The sequence below is a fragment of the Podarcis melisellensis genome (genome assembly GCF_964234715.1).
Source record: "Podarcis melisellensis genome assembly, chromosome: 2".
Taxonomy (NCBI): domain Eukaryota; kingdom Metazoa; phylum Chordata; class Lepidosauria; order Squamata; family Lacertidae; genus Podarcis; species Podarcis melisellensis.
The window spans coordinates 11,411,967-11,424,460 of NC_138529.1; positions in this window are offsets into that span (position 1 = coordinate 11,411,967).

Below are 12,494 nucleotides of genomic sequence, written 5' to 3' on the forward strand. Positions count from 1 at the left end.
GAAATCCTTGAGAGCCACTGCTGGGAGTACTGAGCTAAAAGGACCAATGGTCTGACTCAGTATAAGGCAGCTTCCTGTGTTCCTGTGTGAGCTGCCAATGAGCCTGGGAGAAGGAAAGTTCCACTTGTTCCAGGATCCTATGCCCCCTGGATCCTATGTTCCCATACCTCACAAGGGGACCTCTCTTATAGTTTGAGAACTGCTGCTCCAAACTGAACATGGACTCCCATACCTTTGGAGATACAGCTTTGGTAGAAACAGATCCGAATTACAACATTGGACTAGTGAGAATTTTGCATGGAGATGGATGGGAACAGTACCATCATTATAGTAATGCATTTTTAAGTTGTCATGTAGACTAATAGCAATCTCAGTTCTCCAGTGCCAACCCCTGTGTAGTGAAGCTGCACCATCCTGGCACGAGAGAGTGGCATCAGCATGCTCGGGGGATTCCCAGGGTTTGCAGAAGTACAAGTTTTAGGGGGAAACTACTATTCTCCCAAAAAGAGCCTGGTGAAGAGTGAGCATGCTCAGTGGCCATAGAAGCCAAATTAAGCCCTGGGAAATAATGAGGCTTGAGACTCCTCAATTCACTTAGAGGTTGCTGTCTTGGTGTATCAGAAATCAGCATGACCATCCCTTCCCCAACCGCCTATGCTAGGTTTTCTTTTTTGATGTTTATTCCATTTCCATGCCAGAGGCTGTTCTGGTGCAGTTGTGGGATGAATCCTCTGGTGCTACAACACAACCTGTTTCGGAGAGGAATGTTGTAGCGCAGGACCACGCTGCTTCTGGGTGCCTCTCTAGTGCTGATGCTGCATCTGATGCCCACAGGTGTAGGGCTTGTTTGTGCTCAAGAGTAAGCATGGACCAATGGTACCAAATAGTATGGGAAACAGCCTTACTAGAAAAATTAACCAATAAGCTGAAACTGACATGGGGACAAACAGAAGAAGAAGATGCCTTCACCCCGGTATGGCTCCCCTTTATCACACACACAGCCCAACAAGACAAGGACACAAATCCACCAACAATATGGCTAACCTGATCCAAAACACCTGCCCACCCCACTCACACACGAAAACAAAGATCACCACAGCCAACCACAAATGAACAACCACACCCTAAGGCCAACCCCAACCTCTCTCACCACCAAAGGAACACAAGCGAACAGCAGAGAATCTGCACAAGCAACGCTGACACCAAACCCTACATATAGGAAGTAAAATAGAAACATCCCCTCCCGACCCCATCCCACCCATCTCCCTGCCCTCCACCTCTTTCCCCCTTTTCTTCCTAATGTCTCAACAAATGAAACTGATTTGTAAAAATGTTACATGGAAAAAAAATACGAGAGACATCGCACACACTTTTGTAAATCAAGAAAATCTTTAATAACAATATAAAAAAGAGTGTGTTGGGTTACACAAGATGCATAACAAATCTACACAGGTCTAAAGGTGTATTCGTCCTTCCCTTTATACACCGATGCTTTCTTTTCCATTACTTTTGCTGCCATTTTAATTTCTTTTGGTACCCAAACGTCAGTTGTGAATAGGTAGGGAAGGGGCTGGTTTTGGTACAGGAACTCCCTTCATTGCCCTGTACAATGTCCTGCCGAGGTGTTGTGCCCTTGGAAATGAGCTGTGTTGGCTCACCCCTCTCCAAAAAAGCCACCTTTGTGCCGTGGTGCGAGAAGGATGGGAAGCTTCTCCCAGCACATTTAATCTTGCCACAACAGTGTTGACGCTTCGCCACACATGTGTCATAAACTCCGTGTTAGAAACTGAGATATGAAAGCTAGGAGCTAAATGGCACCTTAAACCTAGGTTATGGGTGCAAAAACAGAATGTCTAGGCACGCTTTTTTATAACGAGAATGCAAAGCTGAAAATGAATTGCAGCTAAAATATTCTATAAAAGATTAAAGGTAAAGGGACTCCTGACCATTAGGTCCAGTTGCAGACGACTCTGGGGTTGTGGCACTCATCTCGCTTTATTGGCTGAGGGAGCCAGGTTTGGTGATAAACCGTGATGTTGAAAAAACAAGATGCATTGGCCTCTGCCTGCAAGACACCAGGTGAAACTGCTCTCACCTCGGGAACTGAGGCGGTTTCACCCAGGCTTGCGGACTGGGACAATGCAGCTTGTTTGCACCGCTCAGCTGGGGGGAGGGAAGGGAAAGTTCTCCCCCCAGCTGTGACAGCCCCAGTGCTCTTGTTGCTCTTCTGAGAGTGGGCCGAGCATCAGGGCTCCTTTAACTGCTCGCGGAGGGGAGCAGCAACAGCGCTCCCCTCAGCTGAGCAGTTTCACAGAGCCCCTACCCTGTCACCAACTTGCGGGAGCCAGCGCCAGACTGGGGGCTCCTTTAACTGCTTGTCTGAGGCAAGGGCAAGCTGCACACTCCTCAGTTGAGCAGTTTAAAGATGGAGGAGGAACAAGCTGTATTGGCATCTTCCCAATACAGCTTGTTCCTCTCTCTCCGTTTGTATGAGGGCAGAATGGGATGGCGGTTTCACTCGGCGATATATCGCTGGTGAAACCACCACCAGCGCCCGCTGGAGGAAGGAACTCTCGACTCCCTCCAATGGATGCTGCTAGCAGAGTGACTTGAGACCAGCGGCGGTTTCACCAGTGATATATCGCTGAGTGAAACTGACATTGCTCCTCATACCGGTCCTATTGATATATCGTCCAGGCCTAGTCTAGTCCTTCCCCTGCTCACTCCCCCCCCTTATTCTTAAAAGGGTCTTGTGGTGTTTGCCCTCCTAGGTGACATCATGCTGGGTCCTAAGGAAAGGATTAAATGAGTGTGAAGTGAATGGCAAGTGGGAACCCAAGGGGAGGAGTTAGAGTTAGAGTTAGTGTTGTTAAGGAGCCAGTGGGGTGTTAGAGAAGAGTGAAGGAGGATAAGTCTGTGGGTTGGGATAGTTTGATGTGAGAGAGTGAGAGAAGAGGAGTCAGATAGACGGTTGGGATAATCAGTTAGAAGTTATTAGGAAGGTATAGGCCGGTAAAGAAACTAAAATTAAGTAACTGATAAGAAAAATTATCTGAAACCATAAACTTGTTAATGCTTATAAAATAAACTCGTTTATTTGGTTTAATGTTAACAACTGTCTGGACTCTGTGTGTACCCGAGAGAAACAGGTTTGTGGCAGTGGGGAAGCAATCACACTGGTGGCACAAGGATCAATAGACCGTCAAACGTCCAGGGACCCTTTGTGATCGCCACAGGTCTCTTCTCCAGTCTTCAGAGAGTGGCTGGAAGTGGGGAGGCAGAAAAATGTCCACCTTTCCTTCCACTCTGCAGTTTTAAATCTGAAATCTTAGCCGCAATACTGTGCCCAGAGCTCAGAAACTGCTCATGCTAATGAAATTCCCTGTCACAAAATGCGCCTAGAACAATGGGAGTTTTGAACACTCCATACACTCCATAGATGGATGGGTTATCTTTGTGTTCCCCTGGGCTTGTGCCCCGGCAGGAGCTGGTTTCACCAACCCCTAGATACGCTTCTGGTGACCTGTGTCAGGAGAAAGACAGGGAGTGTCATCTCTGAGGGGCTTCTGTTACCATCAGCCAAAAAGTATCCTTCTGAGGCGACTGTCTGAGCTATTAGGGTTACCACATTGCAGTGGTTTCACTCTTGCTTGGCTGAACAACTCCAGAAGGGGAGCATTACTTACTCGGTGGATTCTCCAGTATGGAGTCCCTCAGGGGCTGATTCTGTCTCCCCTGTTGCTTAACATGTCCACGAAATTGCTGAGTGGGACCATACAGAGTTTTGGAGTGCATTGTCATCAATATACTCCTTTTCATCTTCTGCAGGTGAGGCAGTGGATATGCTGAATCAGTGCTTGGTTGCGATAATGAACTGGAACAGGGCCAGAAAAGTGAAGCTTAATTCAGACAAGACTGAAATGCTCTTGGTGGGTGTTTCCTCTGACCAACCGAGTGATGTGTGGCTTGTTCCAGATGAGGCCTTGTAGTTGGTTCACCTGGATCCATTGCTGTCACTTGAGGTACAGCTGGCCTCAGTGGTGTGGAGGGTCTTCTATCAGCTTAGGTGGGTGGTCCAGTTTCAAGCCTATCTGGATGGGGGCAACTTGACGTCAGTAATCTATGCTCTCCCCTCAACGCTGGACTATTGCATTGTGCTTTACATGGAATTGCCTTTGAAAACAGTCCAGAAGCATCAGTTTGTGCAGAATGTCACTGCCTGTTGACAGATCATATGACACCAATTCTGCTCCAACTGCAATGCCTGCCTGTGTCCTTCTGAGCTAGACTTGCCCTATAAAGTTCTTTATGGCTCAGGACTCAAATGTCTTGTGAAATGCTTCTCCAGATACTAGATCTTCTTGTGAGGGCCTTCTCCAGGTCCCTACTCTGAGGGTGGTGACCAGGGAGAGGGCCTTTTCAGTTGTGGCTCCCTGTCTGTGGAATGCTTTCCCCAATGAGGTTCACCCAACCCCTTCATTAACATCTTTTCGGTACCAGTTAAAGACTTTTCTTTTACCCCAGACATTTGATAGACTGAGATTATGCTGATTTGCTATTAGTATGCTGCCAAGCTATTATCCTTTGCAGTGGTGTAGCGTGGGTTGTCAGCACCCGGGGCAAGGCAAGTAATTTGTGCCCCCTAACCCGTGGATTTGCGCCCCCTAACCCCCAGATGTTGCACCTGGTGTGGCCGGGCCCCCCCCTGCACCCCCCATGCTACGCCACTGATCCTTTGGCTATTATCAGGGTTGTTTTGTTCAGCTTTTATGTGTTTATGTTTCTAATACAGTGGTACCTCAGGTTACAGACGCTTCAGGTTACAGACTCCGCTAACCCAGAAATAATACCTCGGGTGAAGAAATTTGCTTCAGGATAAGAACAGTATGAATAAATTAGAAACATATCAATGATCCACTTGTGTCTCCTTCACACTTATGAACCTCAATCCAAAAGAGAAACCACATAGAATCTTGTGGCACCTCAAAAAATTATAACTTGATTTACACCGTAAACTATTCTTTGACTAGAGTGCACTTCATCAGATCCACAGAATATTATACCAGTCTGCATTTCTTGCGGTACATTAATCTGACCTCACTGCTAACATTTTGCCACACATATCCCTTCTCAGAGCGAGTGTGGGATTGTGGATAGTCTTAGACCTAGGCCTGGATTTGAATCCCAGCTCAGCCACCAAGTTTATTGGCTCATCTTGGACCCGTCATTTTTGGTCTAATCTAGTTCACTGGGCTATTGTCACTCATGTCACTCATGTATGTCACTCTGAGCTCCTTGATGGAAGGGAGGAGTATAAATATTATACATTGGCTAATACAAGCAAGGTGTGTGTATGCACCAGTATGTGTACACAAACACTTATTTAGATGAAAGGTTCATCACGGCAATCTATGGATTCTGCACCTGGCTTGATTTATTCAAGGAGATTTAACTTTCCCATTGTTCTCCTTAGGTTCAGCGACAGAAAATCTGGCAGCCCAAGAGGGGTCTCCCTTTCTGTACATTGCTAATCTTAGCACACAGCATGTGCTCTCGCTCAGCCTTTAGGAATTTCACTTGCCTTATAGGATTTGATAAAAATTAAAAATCAACAGAGCAGAGATCTCCTCAGCCAGCTCTTTTTGAACTCTTGGGTACAATTTATCCCAGCCTGCTGATTTTAAAATGTTTATTCCTGGTGGATGCTGTTTAACATCCTCCCTAGGTGCAGTTTGCAACGGAAGATGGTTCATCATCATTATGGGATATGGATGTATCACTCTGCTTCTTCCCAAATACAGAACAGAAATATTTATTGAACACTTCTGCCTTCTCTGTGCCATTAATAACAATTTTCTCCCCATCACCGTCTAGTAATGCCTCTGCATCATTGTTAGGGTTTCATTTGTTCTTGATAAAACTTTTTAAAGATCCCTTCCTATTGTCCTTAGCCCTGTCAACTCTGAGTCTTTCTCCAATACAGTACTTGTCGCTTCTCTTATTAACTTTGTACATTTCCTAATTGATAATTTATATTGATTCCTTGCCCATTCATTTCCTCATTTGCTATGCCATTTTACTTCTTTCTGAGGTTTTAACCAGAGGAAACAGTTCTGCTTTTGCTATGAAGAAACATTTTGATCACAAAAGGGATGATAACAGCACCTTTACTAGGTGGGTGTTTTGTTTTTTTATTGGCTACCATGTTTTCCAAGAGTATTCTAACACAATATTGGCATCAAGTAATGGCTGCATATCACCATTCATATCCATACCCATATCGTGCTCTCCGTCTGTATACCCACTGCGGTCATCCGATCCTTCCTTTATTACATCTACCACTAGACAGCAGTAGTAGTACTTAAACTCATCCCGCATTTATTTAATATGGGCAGCATACAGAAACATACCATACTTCCAGTGGAAGAATCTCCAATTCACCCATAACTATATATTGAAAGGGCACATGGTTAGAAAATGTGCTCTTTTACCACCAGGGATTGTGCATATGCCAAATTAGAGAGTAACACATCTGAGTTGGTGATCTTGAACATGTTGCTATGTGCTGGCCATGTAATTTGTATTTAGTTTAAGCTGATCCTACATAGCACCTAGTTTTGCCAAATCTCTCTACCCCACATAAAGGTAAAGGGACCCCCAACCATTAAGTCCAGTCATGACCAACTCTGGGGTTGAGGCGCTCATCTCGCTTTACTGGCCGAGGGAGCCAGCGTACAGCTTCCGGGTCATGTGGCCAGCATGACTAAGCCGCTTCTGGCGAACCAGAGTAGCGCACGGAAATGTCATTTACCTTCCCGACGGAGCGGTACCTATTTATCTACTTGCACTTTGACATGCTTTTGAACTGCTAGCTTGGCAGGAGCTGGGACTGAGCAACGGGAGCTCACCCCGTCACGGGGATTCGAACCGCCAACCTTCTGATCGGCAAGTCCTAGGCTCTGTGGTTTAACCCACAGCGCCACACGCGTCCCTTCCACCCACCCATAGAGACCACCATATCATCCTAGGAGTGGCTGTGCAGTTTCTGCCTCCACCAGTTAGTGAAAGCTACATGGGCGGAAGTTGTGCTCCCTTTTTTCCTTCTCCACTATGTACAATTTGGATTAAATCTTAATCAGCCATGAAAGAAAATCAACAAAAGATGTAGCAGCATGTTGGTGATTAAACCACACTTTGAATGAGGAAAAATACAGCTAGGTTGAATGAAATATGAAAATACTGTTATGAAGTATTTCATATAGACTCTAGCACATTGGGGTAAATAGAAAAGGAGGAAATAAGCAAGTTTGCAAAACTGAGATTCTTCCCCAGGACCTTTTAAACCTGGCACAATTTTCAAGGTTGACAATTTAAACTTTTTGGCATTCGTCTGATGCGGTAATAACACTTTATAAAGTTCCTTCATTTTACTTGTTCCTTTATAGCCACCATCTGTGGTTCTCCAGATGTTGCCAGGCCACAGGTCTCATCATCCCTGCCCATTGGCCATGCTGGCTGGAGGCTGATGGAATTGAATTCCACATCTGGAGAACTAGAAGTTCCCATTCCTGCTCTAGGTACCCAGAACCTTCTGTCCTGGGTACTTTCTCGAGCTTGACCTCAAGTCGCAAGGATACCAGCGATGAAAAGCTACCCAAGCTCAGTTTAAGCCCTATTGCTTTCAACAGGATTTTCAGCCCAATCTAATTTGGATAGGATGGGGGGCTTTTTTATTAATCCCCTCCATTCCTCCCCCCCCCACGTCTACCCCCAAGCCAGGTTACAAACTGAAATAAAGAAGCAAAGTGAAACAAAGCAAAGTCCTGTATGCAGGATGATGATCATCACCCAGGCGGGCATTTTGCTTGCAAACATCCACAGCCACAAGTGGAAGCTGAAGGATGCCGTGCGCGCGCAAAGCATCCTTTCGGCGTCCCTCGCTCTCCATCCATCTCCTTGCCTACTCCACCCTTCCCATCCTCCCCCCAGCCCTGGCTCCTCTCCTGCCAAGGCTGGCCAATGGGGCCTCCCTCTCCAAAGGCCGGCCACTGTCTGCCCGCAGCATCAGCATTAGCATCCCTCTCCCCATCACCCTGATGGAGAGACCCTTCTCCTTTCTAACCTCGCCCCTGTCTCCCTTCCAGAAACACCCCATTCCCCTCCGCGCACCCTTTCGCTGTCTGCCTGTCCCCCTCCCTCCCTCGTCTCCTTTTGTCTCTCCAGGACAGACACCGCGCTGTCTGCGAGAAACATCCTTCTCCTTCCCCCTCTCCCCCCCCCCGCCGGCTTGGCTCTCCTCCCTCCTGATGTATGAGCTGCGGAGGAAAATGTCAGGGAAGATTCTAAATTGGACACGAGCGACTGCGCGGTAGGGAGGGTGGGGCCCAGCGCGCCTAACGAGTCTTCTCCCCCCCCCTCGCCACCCCAATGCTTAGAAAAGAGGGGGGAGAGGAAATGCCCCAATTCTGCATAGTGCAGGCTCATAGCTCCCCCCACCTCTGAAAGTGCAAAGTGGGGGGGGGGGAGCAGGGATCGGACCAAAGAGGGGAGCGTGGGCGTGGATCGCCGGATAATCAAGCAAGCGGCTGCGAAGCCAAATGAGATTTTTGCAAGGTGGTGGCGAAGCGTGTTGGGGGGGGGGGCGGTGGAGGACGGGGGGGGGAAGCAGCAGCAGCCCCGGGCCGCCAGCGACCGAGGCGAGCATGCGAAGAGGAGCGAGCGAGCGAGCAAGCGCCCGCCGCTGATGGATGGCGCTTTCATAACTTCCTCTGTATTAAAGTGCGGGTTCACCGCGAGGGCAGGCCCATCCATCACGCCGCTGAATGGGCCTTTGATTTGCTGAGAGCACCAGGCGCTGCGCTGGCTGTCTGCTCTGCCGGCGCGGTTAATATCTATCGCTGCAGCCGTGGGGGAGATGATGACGCGAGGAGGGAGAGGGAGGGAGGGAAGGGGGGAGGGATGGGTAGGGGGCTGGCCACGGCGGCGGCGCGGAAGGTGGCAGGAAAGATGCAAAGGCAAGGAGAGGAAGAAGGGGCTTGGCGGTGCGCGCGCAAGCGGTCCCCTTTCGGAGGGCGTGCCGCGCGGAGTTGCACACACGCAGCGCCGCCATCCCCACTTTGGAAAGCACGTGCGCATCTAGGGCAGCTTCAGACAAACAGAGGAGAGGCGTTTGCAGCGCCAACGCCAGAATAGCATCGTCTGTCCGCCCTACTCGGCTCACTCTGTCTCTCTGCGTATGTGTGTGAACGATGGAAGCGCAGACATGTGTCTGCAAACGTACTAAAACACGCGTGCCTGGGAGCCGCGGCCGTTTTGTGCAGACAAAGCGTCTCCCGTGCTTAATTTGCAGGCGCGGCGGAGGGGGGAAATGTAGGAGCTCAAGTGTGGCTGCCGGCAACAAGCCCTTGACATCTAGATGCGTCCTCTTTCCCCGTAAAATGCCAGATGCGTGCATAGGTTTCAGTTGAACTCTGTAATTGTTCGGCGGTGAATGGAATGCACTCTGTACCTGCTCAAAGACATTTTCTTCCGTCCCTCATCTAGTCTCTTCAGGAGAGTGGGAATCAAGTGTATGAGAATAGATGAAAGCACCCCCCCCCATCTCATTAGACAGGATAATTTGCACTGTCATTTTGAAAGCAGGAGGGGAAAAATATTTAGGGGGCAAAATGTCCAGAGACAGGATGGGTTTTGTGGAGATTTCAAGGAACACATACAAAAGGTGAAAACATCTTGACTTGAGTCTTTTTTTTCTTTACAAAAAAGGACCAACACAAATTTTAGCCATGGGTTTGCCTTTTGGCAAACTACACAGATCATGTATTTTAGGGAAACGTTTCCACATGCATGCATCTGTGGAAATTCATTCAAAAGCGACCTTGTTGGTGTAAATTATATTACATCAGTTCTGGCTTATACATTTACATATGGTCCGTGCCTGACTGATTTATGTAATGAACAAGTTTTCAGCTTCTAGTGGATTGAATGCGGTAGTGATGAGGACCCTGCAAAAATGTCCTGCCCTCAGTAGGAAAGTGTGTCATCTGCATTATACCGCTGTGTATGGTTTAAGCATTAGCCAGAGAAGATTTTTTCTAGAGTATGGCCATGGTCAGATTAGTGGTGTCCAGCTGCTCAACTGTTCCAGGACATAGATGTGCAAAATGCTTTCTGGATGTTAAGTAAAATAGTCCTCAAAGCTTCATAGAAAAAGATGTGGCGCAGAGGGGGTGGAGGAGAATGGTGCAAGGATTGTTGGACATAAACACAACCCTGCGTTTCCCCTTGGATGCACATTGCTACACACAAATTTAGAGATGTGCCCTCTCTTCAGAAAGGCAGAAAAGCACAAGCCGTCTCTAACACAATGCACACCTGTCCTGCTGCGTGTAGCAGAACCTTCCACCTGCACAGCTTGGGTGGAATGCTGTGGATTTTGGCACCATTCTTCTGTAATCTGGAATTTTCCATTATCTACATTGCTTGTTTTGCAGAGGTGGCGGTGGGAGTGAATCAGCGTTCATTTCAGAACTTTGATTTTGTTCCTTCTTCAGCACAGACAATTTGAGCTCTGTAATTACAGCAAATTACATTCTTAAATTGACATGGAGCTTTTGAGCAAGGGTCTAGCTAGCCTGAAAGCTGGTTGACAGGATAAACAGCCCAGTTATCAAGAAGGCAATGTGGCAGGGTACCATTGGTGATCTCAGATTTCAGAGTGGGGTGGGTTTTTTTGGGGGGGTGTTACGGCATGGAAAAGAAGATTCAGTAGGGTTCAAAGTCTGGCTATTCACTACCACTGCAAATGGCAATTGATTGCAAGAACATACTTCTGGGATCATGTAGGAAGAAAGTATTTAGCCATCACTGTATTTGTTTTATCAATGCACTCACCCCATCCCCATTATTTTGGTTAAAGCAATGTATGCTTGTGGCACAACAGCCTTTAAATATTCTGTGAATAAAGATAAGTGACTTCGAACACCAGGGAAGGGTGCATCTTTCCTGAATGTTGCCCCAATGGTGTCATGAAGTTGAGAGATTGGCAGGTTTTGAAACCTATAGAACATATGGTGGGACTTGGGAGGATTGTTACAAAGAACACCTTCCACACCACAGTTTACTGTGGATTTGGTGTTGTTCAGGCACTCAAGCTTTGTGAAATGTCCCTATGGCACTGTCCTCATCAAAATGCTATTCCATATCCCCACCCCGAATTTAATCCCAATGTATCCAGCATTGGTCCTTATTAATTTTTTTTGTTGGATTAGCATTTTTATGTATTGTGTACAGCTAGTGTTTTAAATTTTCTTTGGTTTTAAATTCTTTTCGTGTGCTTTTTTTTGTCTAGTCACTTTGAGACTTTTTACTGTAAAAAGCAACTAATAAATAAAAAAAATAGTAAGAGTAAAACTTCAATGTTGTACAAAGGTAATCGCTCCAGCAGGGCAAGTATTTTGTCTTGCCAGACGGAACAATTCCCCTTCTCCCCCCCCCATGTGCTGTTTCAGTGTTCTCCTGACCCCCCCCCCATATGGGGGGTGTTTTGTAGAAGGAGAGAAAAGGAAAGCCAAATTGCACAAGAGGAAGTCCTTGCACAGGTTTCTGCTGACAGGACTGTTTAGCTGAATCTCGCCCCCCAAAATAATAATTTACCATTTCACTTTATTATTTTAAAATGAAGCACTTCCAGATGACCTGTTTATTGAGCATTCATCCTGATTTGTTTGATGGGGAGGCTGGATGACACTGCGTTGAACACGGACAGATTTATAATGGTGCAAACGTTGCAATTGCAAGAGGGCCTGTGCCTGCAAGGGATTCCAGACATAGAGACTCCGATGAAAAAGAAGAAACAACCCTTTAGCCCTAGTAGGAGGAAAGTTACAAAGCAAAGTGTATAGTGTGTGTTCATTCTGATTTGACAGTGGGCAGATCCACATCATATATACAGTATACTGATTTTTACAAATAATTTCCAAAAATCATATAACATACTTTCTTATCTTATACAATATTTTGGACTTCCATCAAACCGCATCTGAAGATTTTTCAATCTTTATCACTTAATCTACATTTCTTAATTTGTCTGTTACTTTTAATTATCTTTAACTAATAACTCTCTTCACAATCTTCTCTGCAATACGTCACATAATCCTCCTTGCAGAACCTCTTGGAGTCCTACTAGCGTAATCTGTTTATTACAATTGCTTTTCAAAAAGTTCAAATATTTACTCCAGTCCTCTGAGACTCTCTGATCCCGCAGGTTTTGGATCCTTCCTGTCATCTTATCTAATTCTGTATAGTCCATTAATTTCGTCTGCCATTTTTCTTTCATCGGTGGTTCTTCTTGTTTCCATTTCTGTGCCAGATCCACACCATATATTTAATGCACATATAACACCCCAGAGGATCCTGTGAATTGTAGTTTGTTAATGTAACTGAGAATTGTAGGGATTTGTGTGCTTTAAATGTGCATTCGTTACACTTTAAAT